The sequence below is a fragment of the Lactuca saligna genome, chromosome 4 (genome assembly GCF_052625555.1).
Source record: "Lactuca saligna cultivar CGN05327 chromosome 4, ASM5262555v1, whole genome shotgun sequence".
NCBI lineage: Eukaryota > Viridiplantae > Streptophyta > Magnoliopsida > Asterales > Asteraceae > Lactuca > Lactuca saligna.
The window spans coordinates 118,496,128-118,511,958 of NC_136420.1; positions in this window are offsets into that span (position 1 = coordinate 118,496,128).

Sequence of the window (15,831 nt, forward strand, 5' to 3'; positions counted from 1 at the left end):
AACGCATGTTGCATTCCTTTGAAAGATGAGAAAACTTTTGATGGCTCAAGAGTGTTATATGAAGAAGAGGAAGAAGAAGTAGAAGTGGAAGAAGTTGTCAAAGAGGAAGAAGAAATTGAGAATGTTGTCAATGAAACTATAAACGAAGTAATAAGGGTTAACGAAAGAGAGATTGAGCCACCCACTACCAATGAGAAACTAACTCTAGTGGTATAACAACCACAAGATCCGGAAACGATAAATCTGCCGGACCCTTCAAAGGATACCTATCCCGAGAAAGAAGACGCCCAACCGGTCACCTACTCAACCACCATGTCAAAGAGGGAAGAGTTGGTCACCTTACTAAACAAGTACAAGAAAGAATATGGTTGGATGATTGCTATTATCAAAGGTCTGATTCCGGTATGGTTCTCTCGTAAAAAGAAAGTCAAATACAAGAAAAGAGTCCCAATGGAGGTGCGGAAATTAAAAAATGTCGACATGGGGAAAATTTACAAGGTTAATGGACATCGATTGAAGCCATTCAATGAATTTTTTGACTCAAATGTCCAAGATGTTGTCCATTTGGACGCCCCAAAGTGTTAAAGTGAAGTTTGGAGGCGTCTCGCCAAAGACGTTAAAGAAGGGCATTTTTGGAAAGCATTGTGTTTTCGTGTTTTTAATTTGAATAAATGAGTTTGGAAGATATTTTTGGGATTCAAAAGAGTTGTTTTTGAAGAAATCAAGAGTTTCTAGGTGTTTGGGGCCTTCCAAAGCAAGAACAGGTGAAAAACGAAGAAAAATGAAGCAAAAATGAAAATCAGGATCAGGGGGTTGCGCGACCCGCGTGCTGTTGCGCAGGTGGGTTGCGCGGCCAGGTGTGATGAAGCGACATTGACCCAAGACTTAACTGCAAGGTTTGCGCGACCCGCGCACTGTGCTGGGCAATTTGGGCTATTTTTGGCTATTATTTGACCAGATGTTGACCAAAGGTTTAAATGAGTTGAACTTTTGACTTTTCTTGACCAACATTGACCAAAATTGACCCTTGTTGACCCATAGAGTAAAATGTTCAGCTGCCCTTCTTCTTCATTTAATCATCTTGACCTCCCACTCCATTCCTCTCATATAACCTTCCAATACCCACCTCGCCGGAAAATTCAAGATTGTCGGAGTTCTATTGGTCGTAATTTCACGAAACCACCACCACAGACATCTCCCGTCATCCAATCCTCCGATTTAGGTCCTTTCCGCCCTTTCCTCAAGCACTGAGGACAATGCTTGTTCTTAAGCTTGGGGTGGGGCATTTCCCTTATCTTTTATTTTTTCATGCATTTTTAATTAGGTTGCATAACATTTTAGTTTTAAGCTAATTTTCATTCATTTTTTTTAATTCCAAAAAGATTTTATTTTCTTCTTTTTCATCTTTTATATTTTTGCATAACATTTAGCTTAGGGCATTAACATTCATGCATTTTTGTTGTCTGTTTATTCTCATCTCCTTGGATGCCATGGAACAGGTTCATAGTTATCATATCATTATTGGTCAGGATCTTGTTGCTATCTCACCCATCGAACTGAGACCACTAGCTGTAGTTTGGGATTTCATACTTGGGATCAGATGTTGGTAGCTTAAAGGGGTAAGTGATCATGGACAGGTAGTTTTCATGAAGAATTATGCATACAATACTAATGACTGTAGGATATACTATAGCAATGGATGTCTTAGCCTTGCGGTCACTACTGCCGAGAGGATCACACTTGATCATGTTTGAACCGTTAGGATGAAGCACTAGTGCTTGTCCCCGAGTAGAATCCATATCCAGTCTTTTTACATCACCATATCTTTTTGCGATTTTCTTAGGATTTTAGAGAAGTCTTTTAGTCCGCATGTGGACAATTTTGTTATTTTAGAAAAAAAAAAATCACAAATTGGAAGAGGAGCTTACATTATATCTTTATGCTCCACACATGGTCATTTTCTCGCTTAGACCATTCAGATTATATTACTACCCTTTCGGTTCCACTTACACACTTTAGGAACCAAATGTTGAGTCAAAGGGTTGTTATTACATTACCTTCAAGTATGGTAGCATTTAACAAAAAAAAATAAATAATATAAAAAAAATTAAAAAAAATAAATAAAAATAAATGGTGTGCAGACAAATTCCCAGCCGCAGAAATCTGAGAAGGGTGACTGGTTCAATTATTGAACTAAATTTTCTAACATTTTGGTCACCCGGCGTTTGATATTCATTTATTTAGGTATGTTTTATTGTATATAGATCGAGTTGTTTTTCGCAAATTGGTGATGTTAGGGAGACTGTCGAGTCGGATACTACGGGAGGTTTGGGCCAACACCAAGTGAATCGATTCCTACAACGGTGCCCGAGCGATTAAACCTAGTTACACATGAGAGAAACCGGCAAATGTGAGATCAGAGTGTACACTTAAAAAAGAGCTCCACCCGAGCCCATCCAACTGCTTTCTCCCTACTACAGATATTCTTCATTGTATGCATGTTCCATTGAGGCTGCGACTGCTCATCCCTCCTTACTCACCTAAAGGAGTTGTCCTGGGTGTGGTTTATGGTTCCATTGTCATCGGATGAAAAATTCGTGAGGTAATAGCAAGATCAATTCTGACCATGTTGACTAACAGGGATCAGGTTCTACGGTTCTATCAGTTCTTTTTATTTTCTTAGGATAGTTCATCCCGAGTTCATTTTAATCTTGTCTTACTTGAGGACAAGTAAGGTTTAAGCTTGGGGTGATTTGATAGTTAGTTTTGTTTACTTATTTTTATAGTTTATTTTAACATATTTCATTCATAATTTAGATAATTTCCATGCATATTTTCCTTTTTGTTATTTTATGACTATTTCGGGTACTTTCGAATCTTGTGAGCATAATTGCAGGTTTTCGGGTCTAGCGGAGCGGGAGTGTTCGGGACGTATGGGAGGCGATGAGATTTGGTAGACAAAAATGACGTTGGGCTTGATGGGTAGTGGAGATGATGCATGGAGTGATCTTGATGATTATTTGAAGACTTGGAGAGAAATAAACTTTAAATTTGCAAGATGCGGGGGAATATTCAAGCATACGTAAATTATTAATCGGGCGAGTTCACGAGCTTTGGAGGATTTGGAGAGGTCAAATTGGGCTTAAAATGAAGAAAAACTTGAAGAAAATGGGCTAGGAGGTGATTGGATTCGATCTGGGCCAATTGGGTTAAGCTATGGAGGCCCAAAACCTCAAAGATGCTGCATCCAGGGACCACCCGCGCAACCCACCCGCGCAAGAGCACGCGGGTCGCGCAACCTCCTGCAGGGGTAATTTCGGAAATCCATTTAAAAGGCTATTTGAGGAAGGTTGGTGCCCATCTTTTGGAGACTCTTAGACATCCGATTTTTGGAGATTCTCTCTGGAGTTTTGAAGACTTTTGAAGGCCAAGAACCCTTGAAGAACATCATATTTTTACCTCTTGATTCTTGCTTAATGTTTGGTACAATTTTCTCTAACTTTGTTTCTTTGGGTTTAGCCATGCTTAGCTAAGCTAATCTTGGTTGACTTTTGGTTAATCCTTTGAACTTTTGTTGAATGTTGAAGAATCCATGAACATGTTCTTGAATCTTTATGGGAATGTTTTGTGTTTTAACATCTTATCATTACTTGTATGTTTTAGTTCATGAGTTTAAATGTGTTTGTGGTGATTAGTTGGCTAATTTCTTGATTAAGTAAAGGATCCTCAAATTAGCAAGAAACAAATGATTTTTGTGTTGTTTTTGCTTCACACAATCAAAAAAACATTTCCTCCAACATGGTGGTGAAAGCATTTGACCCCTCTTGGATTTGGTGACTTTTTGGTTCTTAATGCTAGTTGACTTTCACTAATTACATGCTATTTGGAATTAGTGACTTTGACTAAGGAAATTGTTATGAGCTTCTCTAGCCATTTCAACAATTAAGAAAAGTCTAGGTAATCTCAAGCTCCTTGGATTACTATAGCCAAATTAAGGATTTAAATCAAAGTATTGCACCATTGGATTCTAATGATATGTTCATCAAAAGTCAAAGTGAGGAAACTTTAAGTCAACCTTCTCTGCCTTGTTGATTTTACATCAAACTCTTATTTTTTTTGCATTTGTCTATTTAAATCATAGTTAATTCTAGTTTGTTTCAAGTGTTTCAAAACACCAAAACCCCCCATTTTATATTTATTGTCATTTTACAAGTATTTTTACAAAGATATTTTTTTCATAGAGTTATAAATTGAACCAATCTCCGTGGATTCGATCCATTTACCACTATACACTATTTTAGTGTGTAATATTTAGGGTTATTATTTGTGTTGGCCTCGACAACCACCATCATCATTGCAGCGAGAGGAAACCGTAGACCGAGTCCTATACCTCCATTGTGTGTATTGATAGCTTGAAAGGTGTTATTTGTTGATCTTGGAAGGGAAACTTGAAGAGTGAGGAGCTTGGATCGCAAAGGAGGAATTGGATTTGTCATCTACTTCATTTTGGAAACTAACCTGAGGTAAAAATCTAATACCTTGACCCTTTCATACTTAGATATCTTCTATGGACATTTATGGTCATTTTTGGGGTTTAATGGAGCCACCCTTGGGTTTGAGCTTGTTACAAGGATGTGGTCTCAGATCTGGACTCCACTAGGTCCCAAATTCATAAAGCTATCAACTTTACCTTGTGTTGACCTCTCACCATGACCTAAACCTCAATCTAGACTTGGTTTTGGTGTTCTAAGCCTTTAAGACCTTTCATGCATGTAAAGTTTGCAACTTTACGTGGAATTTATGCCTTAGGAAGCTGGATCTACAATTTGCTACTTTAGGGTAGCTTCAAAACGTCTAAATGAGAAATGGACTGAAGGGACTCGACGAGTTGCATGGTCAACTCAACGAGTCCGATAAAGAGTGGCCATTGAAGGTTTCTACAAGGACTTGGCGAGTTAGTGAGACGACTTGATGAGTCAGTTAGGGTTTTCCCGACATTTAGACACCGCATGGACTTGATGAGTTGTTTGGAAACTCGGTGAGTCAACTGGGGTTTTCATGATCTCTGGAGTTCTGGAAGGACTCGATGAGTCAGTGAGCTGCACTCAATGAGTTCGGTCAACATGGACTATTGACTTTGACTTTGACTAAGGGCTTACCAGTTTGACTTCTAAAGGTATTTTAATAATTTGGGAATTTATGGAAGTGGATCATTGGTGGATATAGGTGTTGAAGTTGGAGTTGTATTTGGAAAAGTTTGACATTATCACTCCAAACTTGTAACACCCGAAAAATTCAAGCCAATTTTTAACTTTTAAAAACATTTAGAAACCAACAGTTATTACCAATTTGTTTTCAAAACAGTTCTATATCAGAGTATCCCAGAAACATAGTCATAAAAGTGAGGAGCTGTACGATCACGCCTTTGCCTTGCCACGATCCCCTGATGTACCTGAAATAATAAACTGAAACTGTAAGCCCGAAAGCTTAGCGAGTTCCCCCAAAATACCGATACACATACAGTCCACATAGCAATATCATCATTAACATATCGTATCAATCAAAACAAAACAACATGCACTAAGTCCATAGCTTTACAAGCTGGACTACCCCCTGGGCCCTTAGTACGAGTCTGGAATGCCTACCGGGCGCTCAACTCGTATCTGGAATGCCATCGAGCCCTCAGTACGAGTCTGGAATGCCAATCGGTCCCTCAGCTCGTATCTGGATTGCTCCCGAGTCCTCAGTATGAGTTTGGAATGCCTACTGGGCCCTCAGCTCATATCTGGAATACTCCTGAGTCCTCAGCATGAGTCTGGAATGCCTACCGTGCCCTCAGCTCATATATGGAATACTCTAGGGTTTGTTGGCTACCGCACGGAGCAGTACAACCTCAACCCATCCCACATAACATGTTGACATGTAACATATAATTGCACATACAAGTAATCAATCAGTATCACAGGCAGTCCTACAGATCTACCCGACTAGCATATCAACTAGCATACATTACTAAATCAACTCAACATATCAACAACTACTAGGTTATCAAATCCAATGGGCCTGGCTTGGTGCCTTAGACCCCTTAGTATAGTGAGGATAACTCACCTCGAAGTGCTGAAGTCCTGTAGACACAATCCCAGCTGCTGAATGACAGATTCCCGAACTGTCAATATCAAAACATCACCCAATTAATAATTGGGTCCAAACACATAACCACACATTCTTGGAGTAACAGACTACATTACCCCATCTTGGCTTGATTCAAGCCTAAGGCCCAAACCAAAGACCCAAAAGTCAAACTAGGAATCAAAGCCCAGCATATGGCCTAATTTTCCAAATTGGGCCTAAGCCTATACATGGTCTTATTCTAAAGCCCAACATTACATAATCATTAAGGTCCGGTTATGACTCATTTATGGCCCAATTTTTCAAATTAGGCCCAAGTAATCACATGGGCCTTATCCTAAAGCCCATCTAATTACTTTGGTCCATTAACTTGTTCTTGGATGGCCCACCAATAGTCCAATCGCAAAAGCCCGATAGGAAGTCCCAATTCAAGGCCCGAGTGAGATTAGGGCTTTCACATGAAATGATGATTAGGGTTAAGTGTTTCTTACTTAACCCATTAAGGACTTAATCCATTAAGTCCATTATTACCTTAAGCTAGTTGCAAATGATTATTAATTATTATTTTGGGTTATTAAATAATGCCTGCGTGGGTGTTCCAATGATTCTCAAAATTAGGATTTTATGGGCATTAGGGTTTTCCAAACCCTACTTAGGGTTTCCAACCCAAATATTATCCCATTTATTAATTTGCTGGACTTTTAGGTTATTTAGGGCTTTATTGGGCCTATCAAGCCCACTAGAATGTCATTAAGCCCATTAGAGTTTTAGTGGGTCAATTAGAGTCCATTAGACTCATTAGGGTTTTCACTAAGCCTATTTGGCTTCATTGGGCCCATTAGGCTAACAAGGCCCATTAGGGTTTCAAGCATCCCCAATCGAGTCAACTCACAAGGCAAGCACACCACCATCCGACGCGGCGGCCGGTGGCGGCAGGAGGCGGCAGCCACCACCCTAAGGTGGTGGAATTTCCTTTCATTATTCCATTTGTTACAATTACAATACCATCCAAACACACACACACACACACTAATAATACGCACACACACAACAACATACACACCCTCCATGGCAGTGTTGAGGTGGCGACCATGGTGGTTTTCCTTGACTTTTCTCCGGAAACAGCAACTTGAAACACCCAATCTTGCGAGACACGCTGAAAATACGCACACACACTCATAACAGCGGCTAGCAGCAACATCGTTGGCGGCAGCCACCATGGCCGACTGCCATGGTGGTTCTTTACGGCTCTCAATCGACAGAACCACACACAAACACACACTTTCACCGCAACCCACGAACCATAGCCACAACATGAGATGAATACCGATAACATACCCACCATGTGATCCACGTCTGGACACATACACGATGACCACCCTTAGAGTTGGCAGATGCTAATCGGAACTCGGAATAAGAGTCATGTGAGCGGTGGCGGGCGGAGCTGGAACGTTGCATCGGAGAAATGACGATGCCGATTGCGATTTGTGAACCACAGCAGCAACAACGGAGGCTTCGGTCGCTCATAACACCCAAGTCGGTGCCCACAGTTCCAAAACGACCCTCGTCGGTTCTCTCTATCTATCGATTATGTCGTCTAACAGCAAGGTCCGTCGGTGGCTTTGGGCGGTCGGAGCAGCGATATGAGGAAGGGAGGTGGCAGCTAGTCGATGGGAGAAGAAGATGGTGGCTGCAACATAAAGTGGGAGTTAGGATTAGGGTTACCGGTTGGTAACGTTAAATACCCCTCCTCTTAGCCATTTTCCCATTATGATAAAATCACCCTCTCCATCTTCTTTTATTTCAACTTTAATCCAAATGTTACGATTTCTACCCTAGCTCTAGAAACTCGTTACAAATTAATTCCCAAAATTATACTTTAATCCATGGGGAATTAATTCTTGCCATTTGGCTTCCTAAAACCAACACCCCACTAATTATTATTCCAATTTGGGCTCAAATAATATATAATAATAATAATTTCCCGGGATTCCTAATTTATTATTTAAATACTCTACTTAAAACGGGATATTACAAAACTACTTGTGAGGTGAGTTGTCCTCACTATACTAACAGGGTCTAAGGCACCAATGCCAGCCCTTTTCAGATTTGTATATGGGTTTATTGCATGATATGCTTATTCATTTGCATCCTAGTAGTTAGGATGGTGATATTTTTGGTGGCTTGTTTAGGTCAGTATCCTGGTATATAGGATAATGCTATGTTAGTGACTGGTTAGGTTGGTATCCTAGTTATAGGATGTTGCTATGCTTAGTGATATGTTAGATCGGTTTGATTGTTATATACATGTTAGCATATGATATTTATGTGCACATGATTGTTTAATTGGTGTTGGGTTGAGTTGGACTTGCTATGTTGGAGGCCATCATACCCTGGGCGGATATCGACTACAGACCCGGGAGGGCATATTAGTCAGGCCGAAGGCCCGATGGGCGGTCCAAATAGACTAAAGGCAATGAGAGATGGTCCAAACGTGCCGAAGGCTCGGAGAGTAGTGCAAATAGACTGATGGCTTGTGGGGCGGTCCAGTCAAGCTGATGGCTCATTATGCATGATGTTTTTTATATGATATGGTTATGATTGTATGGCGTTGGTATTTTGGGGGAACTCATTAAGCTTCGGGCTTATAGTTGTTGATTTTGTTTCAGGTACTTCTAATGATCGTGGGAAGGATAAGGCGTGATCGTAAACCTCCTTATGTTATCATTATTTGATTCTGGGATACTCTGACACTAACTTATTTTGAAAACAAGAGTTGCAGTCTGGTGGAGGTTGATGACTGAGTCTTATACTGATGATCAGAGAGCTGCAGTTACTTGGGGGCAGTTCATCGATATGTTCCGTGCTCGCTACATTCTGTGGGTCGAGTAGGAGCGGTTAGCTTAGGAGTTCTTGGAGTTGAGATACGATGGTGAGACGGTGACGAAGATCACCCGTATGTCCATGGAAAGGGCGATATTATGCCCGAAGTTTACTTATGAGTAGGATCAGATGACACGTTATTTGAGAATGATCAAGAATGACATCCGTCTATTTGTTGCTACACAACGATGTGATACTTTGTTGGAGTTACAGTAGGCCGCTAGGCGGCGGGAGCTTGAGATTGAGTTACAACTAAGAGAGCTGAGGCAGGGCCCGATGCAGTCACAATCAGTGCCAAAGCGGTCTAAGACCGTTGATTCCAAGTCAGTAAGACTGTCACACCCCCAAACCAGGATGGCGGAAACATCCAGGGGTGGGTGACTATCATGTAGTGTATCATAACAGTTGAGTATAAATGTTCAAAGCAAACACAACCAACATATATATGATTGAAAAAGTTACATCATTTGTACGTATTACATGTTTCAAAATATCAATTACAATATGTTGTCAAAAGATTTGTTTAGACGCTTAAGCGTTCCATCCTCAAAGCCAACTGTTACCTGATTTACTGATTTCCTGAGAATACAAGTTATTTGAAAAGAGAGTATCAACATTTAAGCTGGTGAGTTCATAAACATTTGTATGTATATTTGTAAACCTTTTCTATGAAATGTAGTAATGTTTGTTTTCCGGAAAATCCTATATTTTCCCTAAAATGAGATGTGGCCTTAAATGAACCAAGACCGAAGCATATAAGTAATTTTCCTACTTAAAATGATGTTATGCAGTTTTGTTTGTATATAAAAATATTTGAAGACTGTCTTTGCGTAAACTAAAAGTTTTGTTGTTGTTTTATGTGAGTTTTAATTTTTATCTTATAACCATGCTTGATTGACCCAGACTGCCTTGTTCGCAACGTTCTTCAGGTGTCAATTTCGTTATGACATTTGTCACCCCTAGACCTACTGGTCTAGCTATTGCAAGCAGCTAAGGTGCGGGATTGTCGGTCCCAGTATAGATCTATACACAACTATATGCTCTCCCTACAAGAGACTCTGGTTATATTTAACAGGACTTTTGTTTGTACTTTATAAGGTGCCGTGAAGACGAAACTCACAAAATTTGATCAAAAAGTTAACGTGTTTTTGTGCTAAAAATGTTTGTATAAATGATCATCCCCTAATACTAGGATAGCTATGAAAAACGACGTGAAATCTTTAGGTATGCATTTAATAATATTTTACCCTTTTCTCAATGGGATACAAATGGGGTAAAGTTTTATAAACTATATTTGTATATTTTTGATGCAGAAAACAAGTTTTTTTTAAACAAAACATATATATATATATATATATATATATATATATATATATATATATATATATATATAAGTTTTAAAAGATGATTTGATATGTTTCGTAATTGTTGTTCATATTCTTACGTTTTTATTAGAAACTTTGCATGAAATAATCCTTAAGTTTGATAGTAAAGACCTTTTTGTACTTATCACTTTTGTAAAAATTGTAATTAAACATATTTAAATGATCGTGCTTCAACTTCCTTAATATATAAACATTGCTTAAAAATGTTAGAAGGTATTAATAAATCTATAAACCACTTTTGACAGTTTTACCCTTTACTGTCCTTGTTTTTAGAAAACTTATAGAAAAATCATCGTAAGTCAAAAAGTGAATCCGTCACCTCTGAAAGTTTATAAAATGAGTCTAATTTGTTCCTAATTTTTATTATGATTTTTAGTGGTCTCAAACTAGTGTGAAAATGAACATCTTCACAGACTGGTCCGAAATCACTTATGAAATGACAGACAGTTTTATAAAAATCGCCATAAATTGTAGAAAAGTCGTATGAACGCGTGCGAGTAGTCCTTAGAAATTTATAAACCTGAAGTATTTTCATATTGTACAGTTTTGAAATATATTAAGTTTAAGATGGTCAAAACAGTCCGTGAATCGGACTCAACTTTTCTATAGAAAGTTGTCTTTTAAATTTAAGTTATGTTTAATGTTCTAACTTGTATTCCCCCCCCCCCCCCCTCTTAAAGCTTGAAGAAAACATGAAAATGTAGGGGTATGAACTCACCTTATTCAGATACTTGAAGAACGGAAGGTTGAAGATGAAGAACTTTGGGTGTTGGTTTGATGCTCCAAAACAGCCACTGTTTTGGCTGTGTTGCTGTCACGAAAACTTCACAGCAAAAGAGTAAGAAAAATGGTAGTTTACTCACTATTTTGAATCAATAATTTTGAGTAGCATAACAACTAACTTCCAGGGGTATTGGTGGTAAACATATCAAGCAAAAAGGAAGGTGTAGATTGGTGAAATGGTGGCTGAAACACAAAAGGGATAGCAACCCTTTAGTTCACTGTTTTGATGGCTTTAGAAGTAACTTCTTGTGGCTGAAAATGAGATGAAGGTTGAGAGTAATTCTCTGGAGTATTGGCTAGTCAAATGAGGGTAAATGAAGAGGAAATTTCGTGGATATGAAGGAGGAAAGAGTGGAAGAGGATAAGGGGACAAAACCTAGACTAGCTTGTGATGGGATGTGAGTTTAAGTGATGTGATCTTGTCTAGCCACTTGCTTTGGTGGTTTCTTAGAGATAGGGTTAGTTAACTAACTAAATACTAGTTATTTCGTTAGTTAGGAGTTCTAGTTAAGGAGAGGGAAGGTCTTAATCTCGAAAATTAGAAGAGGGATTTAGAAGCATTCTTAGTAAAATGTCTTAAGTGATTAAGCACTTATTAGTTAAGTTGGCACTTATCTCCACCAATTCTCTTATCTTAATTGATTTAGACATCATATTCCTTACATGAAATCACTTTAAGTCATTACCCATAACTAGCCATTCACTAGATAATAATACATATGTACAAATACATACATGTATACTTAGTATAAAATAACAATGTAATTTTTGTGTATTTGAACTTTAATGTTTATGTTTTATTCTTTTTACTCAAAAAACACTTAAATACATTCTAATTAAACCTTATAATAATTCATTTTATACTTTTATTTATTTAAATATAAAATTTATTGACCAATGTATAATTTCGTAACATTTAACCGGTTAACCATATTGTTAAACACGTTTTGTCACTTTGGTTCGTATATTTGTCAAATTTAGATCCTCCACAACTATTAAGCACACGTTTTATATATAACCTAACTTACTTATCAACTAGAGACATGTTGATATAAAAATTAAGTTTGTTGCGTTCAAATGATGTTATATGCTAATTTTCACAAACCGTTGATGGTTCTTAGTCATACATCATAACGAAATTTATCAATAGTTACTTGTTTAATATTTCACAAGAACTTATTTAAATAAAAGAGGTTAAATTCCTTCAACCATTCTTGATAAAATACTCATATTGTTTAATAATCAAAACATAGCATCGTACGATCGTTCCTGTTTTTACCAATTGTTACAAAGACAGCAGGGCTGCACTTGTGGCAAGTGCGGGAAGTCTCACTTACGGGTTTGTAGATCGAATAATGTGTACCGCAAATGCGGCTAGGAGGGGCATTTTGTGAGGGATTGTCGGCAGACAGCCCCGATTCTGGATATGAAGATTTGTTACCACTACCATCAGGTTGGTCACGTGAAGACCAGCTGTCCACAACTTGTTGCCAGGCCGGTGCAGGCTCCAGTGCTGGCTACACTGAGGATTACTAACGTGGCTCAGGGTAGAGCAGTGCCCCCGAGGGCTCAGGGACGTACCTTCCAGCTTACAGCAGAGGAAGCCAGGGCAGCACCAGACGTGGTTGCTGGTATGTTTCTATCCCTTATCTTACTGATTATATTTGTTTTATGCTTATATGAATTGTACCATGTTAGGTACATTCTTAGTGAACTCATTACCTGCTTTGGTATTATTCAACTCGGGGGAGAGTTGGTTATTTGTCGCTCAGTCATTCAGTATGGAGTTCGGTTTGCCAGTAGGGGAACTAGAATGTCTGTTGCGAGTCTCTATCGCCAACGAACACGAGATTTCTGCTTCTTCGGCTATCGAGGTTGCCTATTGGAGATCTTTGGGGTATCTTGCCCGATAGACCTGATTATGATTCCCATGGGGGATGTGTATGTGATCGTGGGTATGGACTGGCTTAGTCGTTTCGGTGCCATGAGCGACTGCGAGGGTCAAGGAGTGGTAGTTCAAACCCCAAGTGGGGGAGAATTGATTTTTTATGGCTAGGGTACCAGATTGGGATCAGTGTTTTGTTCAGCTGCCAGGGATCGACAGTAGATTCAGCATGGTTGTGCGGGTTATTTAGCGTATGTGGTGGATATGTCGCTTAGGGATTGGATTTCAGTTTCAGAGGTTCCAGTAGTTAGGGAGTTAGCTGACATGTTCCCGGATGAGTTACCCGGAGTGCCTCCGGAGAGGAAGGTTGAGTTTAGGATCGACCTAGTTCCAGGTGTTTCCCCTATCACCAAGGCGTCGTACCGGTTAGCACTACTAGAGATGCAAGAGTTGTCGTTACAGCTGCAGGAACTACTGGGCAAGCAGTTCATTCATCCGAGCAGTTCTCTGTGGGGAGCATCGATTCTCCTCGTCGGGAAGAAGGATTATTCACACCGGATGTGCATTGACTACTGGGAGTTGAAAAAGTTGACAGCGAAGAATCGTTATCCACTCCTGAGGATAGATGATCTTTTTGATCAGTTGAAGGAGGCATCTTGGTTCTCCAAGATAAACCTGAGGTTCGGGTACCATCAGGTCAGTCTTAGGGAGGAGGACATGGAGAATACCACGTTTCGGACTCGTTATGGACATTATGAGTTCGTGGTGATTCCGTTTGGGCTCACCAACGCACCGACGATATTTATGGACCTGATGAATCGGGTCTGCAGATCGACACTCGACCGCTCGATCATTATGTTCATAGAGGATATCTTGTTGTACTCCAAAACCCGAGAGCAGCATGAGGAGCATCTTCGAGAGCTATTGGGAGTTTTGAGGTGAGAGTGGCTATATTACAAGTTCTCAAAGTGCGAGTTTTGGTTACGATAGGTTCAGTTCCTTGTACACCTCGTTAACCAGGAAGGGATTTTGGTCGATCCAGCCAAAATCGAGGCGATTATGCAGTGGGAGGTTCCGAAATATCACTCGGATATCAGGAGCTTCTTGGGATTGGCAGGTTACTACTAGAGATTCATACAATATTTCTCCAAGATTGCAGTACCCCTCACTTATCTGATGAGGAAGGGGGTGGATTTCGGTGGGGCCCCGAGCAACAAATGACATTTGAGACCCTTAGACAGCGACTTTGCGAGGCTCCAGTCTTGCCTCTACTGGAGGGAGTTGAGGATTTTGTAGTGTTTTGTGATGCATCCATCATGGGACCGGGAGCAGTCCTCATGCAGAGGGGACGGTTGATAGCCTATGCGTCACGACAGTTGAAGCCCCACGAGACAATGTACCCTGCTCATGATCTGGAGTTGGTATCGGTGGTATTCGCTATCAAGATTTAGAGGCATTACCTCTAAGGGGTCCGTTGTACCATATACACAAACCACAAGAGTTTAAAACACATTATGGATCTGCCGAACTTGAACATGTGATAGCGCAGGTGGTTGGATGTAGTCAAGGACTACGATTGTGAGATCTCTTACCACCCACATAAAGTGAAGGTGGCTGTAGACTCTCTGAGCCGCAAGTCAGTTGGATCTTCTACTCCAGTGACATGTATGAGGATATCAGTAGATTCTCCACTTGTGAGCTTGATTAAGGAAGCTCAGGCCGAGTGTATGTGTCAGGAGAATTGAAAGCTTAAGCATATTAGGAATGAGAACACCCGGTTTGTGAAAGATAGTCGGGGTTTATTGACCCGTTATGGTCAGGTCTAGGTTCTGATGTTTGGTGGGGTCAGACAGATTGTTTTGGAGGAGGCTAATAAGTCTTGTTTCTCTATTCACCGGGGGACCACCAAGATGTATCGGGATCTGCAATTGAGTTACTGGTAGCCATGCATGAAGAGGGATATTTCATGGTATGTTTAGAGATGCTTGACCTGCTGGATGGCCAAGGCCGAGCATCATAGGATGCATGGTAAGCTGCAGCCTCTGGAGACCCCCATATGGAAATAGGAGCATGTCACGATGGATTTTATCACTAAGCTGTTGAGGACGACGAAGGGCTTCGATGCTATTTGGGTCATCGTGGATCGATTGACCAAGAGCGCCCACTTTTTAGCTATACACGGGAGTTCATCGGCCGAGAAGCTAACCAACTTGTATATCCACAAGATCGTTGCTCGCCATGGGATGTCGTTCTCTATTGTCTTAGACCCAGATGTTCGGTTCACCTCCCATTTTCAGCAGAAGTTCCACGAGGATATGGGCACGCATCTGCACTTCAGTACAACCTATCATCCGTAGATAGATGGCCACACTGAGAGGACCATATAGACTCCCGTAGATATGCTAAGAGCATGCGTAATTGACTTTGGTGGGAGCTGGAACTCCTACCTACGCCTTACAGAGTTCGCCTACAATAACAACTTTCATTCCAGTATTGGTGCTCCACCATATGAGCTGTTGTATGGATGAAGATGTTGAAGGGTTTTGAGCATTCTAACACTCCTAAGGTGTATATGCAACCCTAGAAACCTTGGATCTATGTTTTACTAAGATACATGCAAATTTGATTTTCCAAGGTTCTTAACCTAACTAGCATGGAATGGGGAACTTTGAATCATATTAGCTAGTATAAGAACATACCTTTTTGTTGCTTGGATTCCTTGAGAACCTTGTGAGCCTAGCGCCTCAAGTGTGATGCCTTAAATGT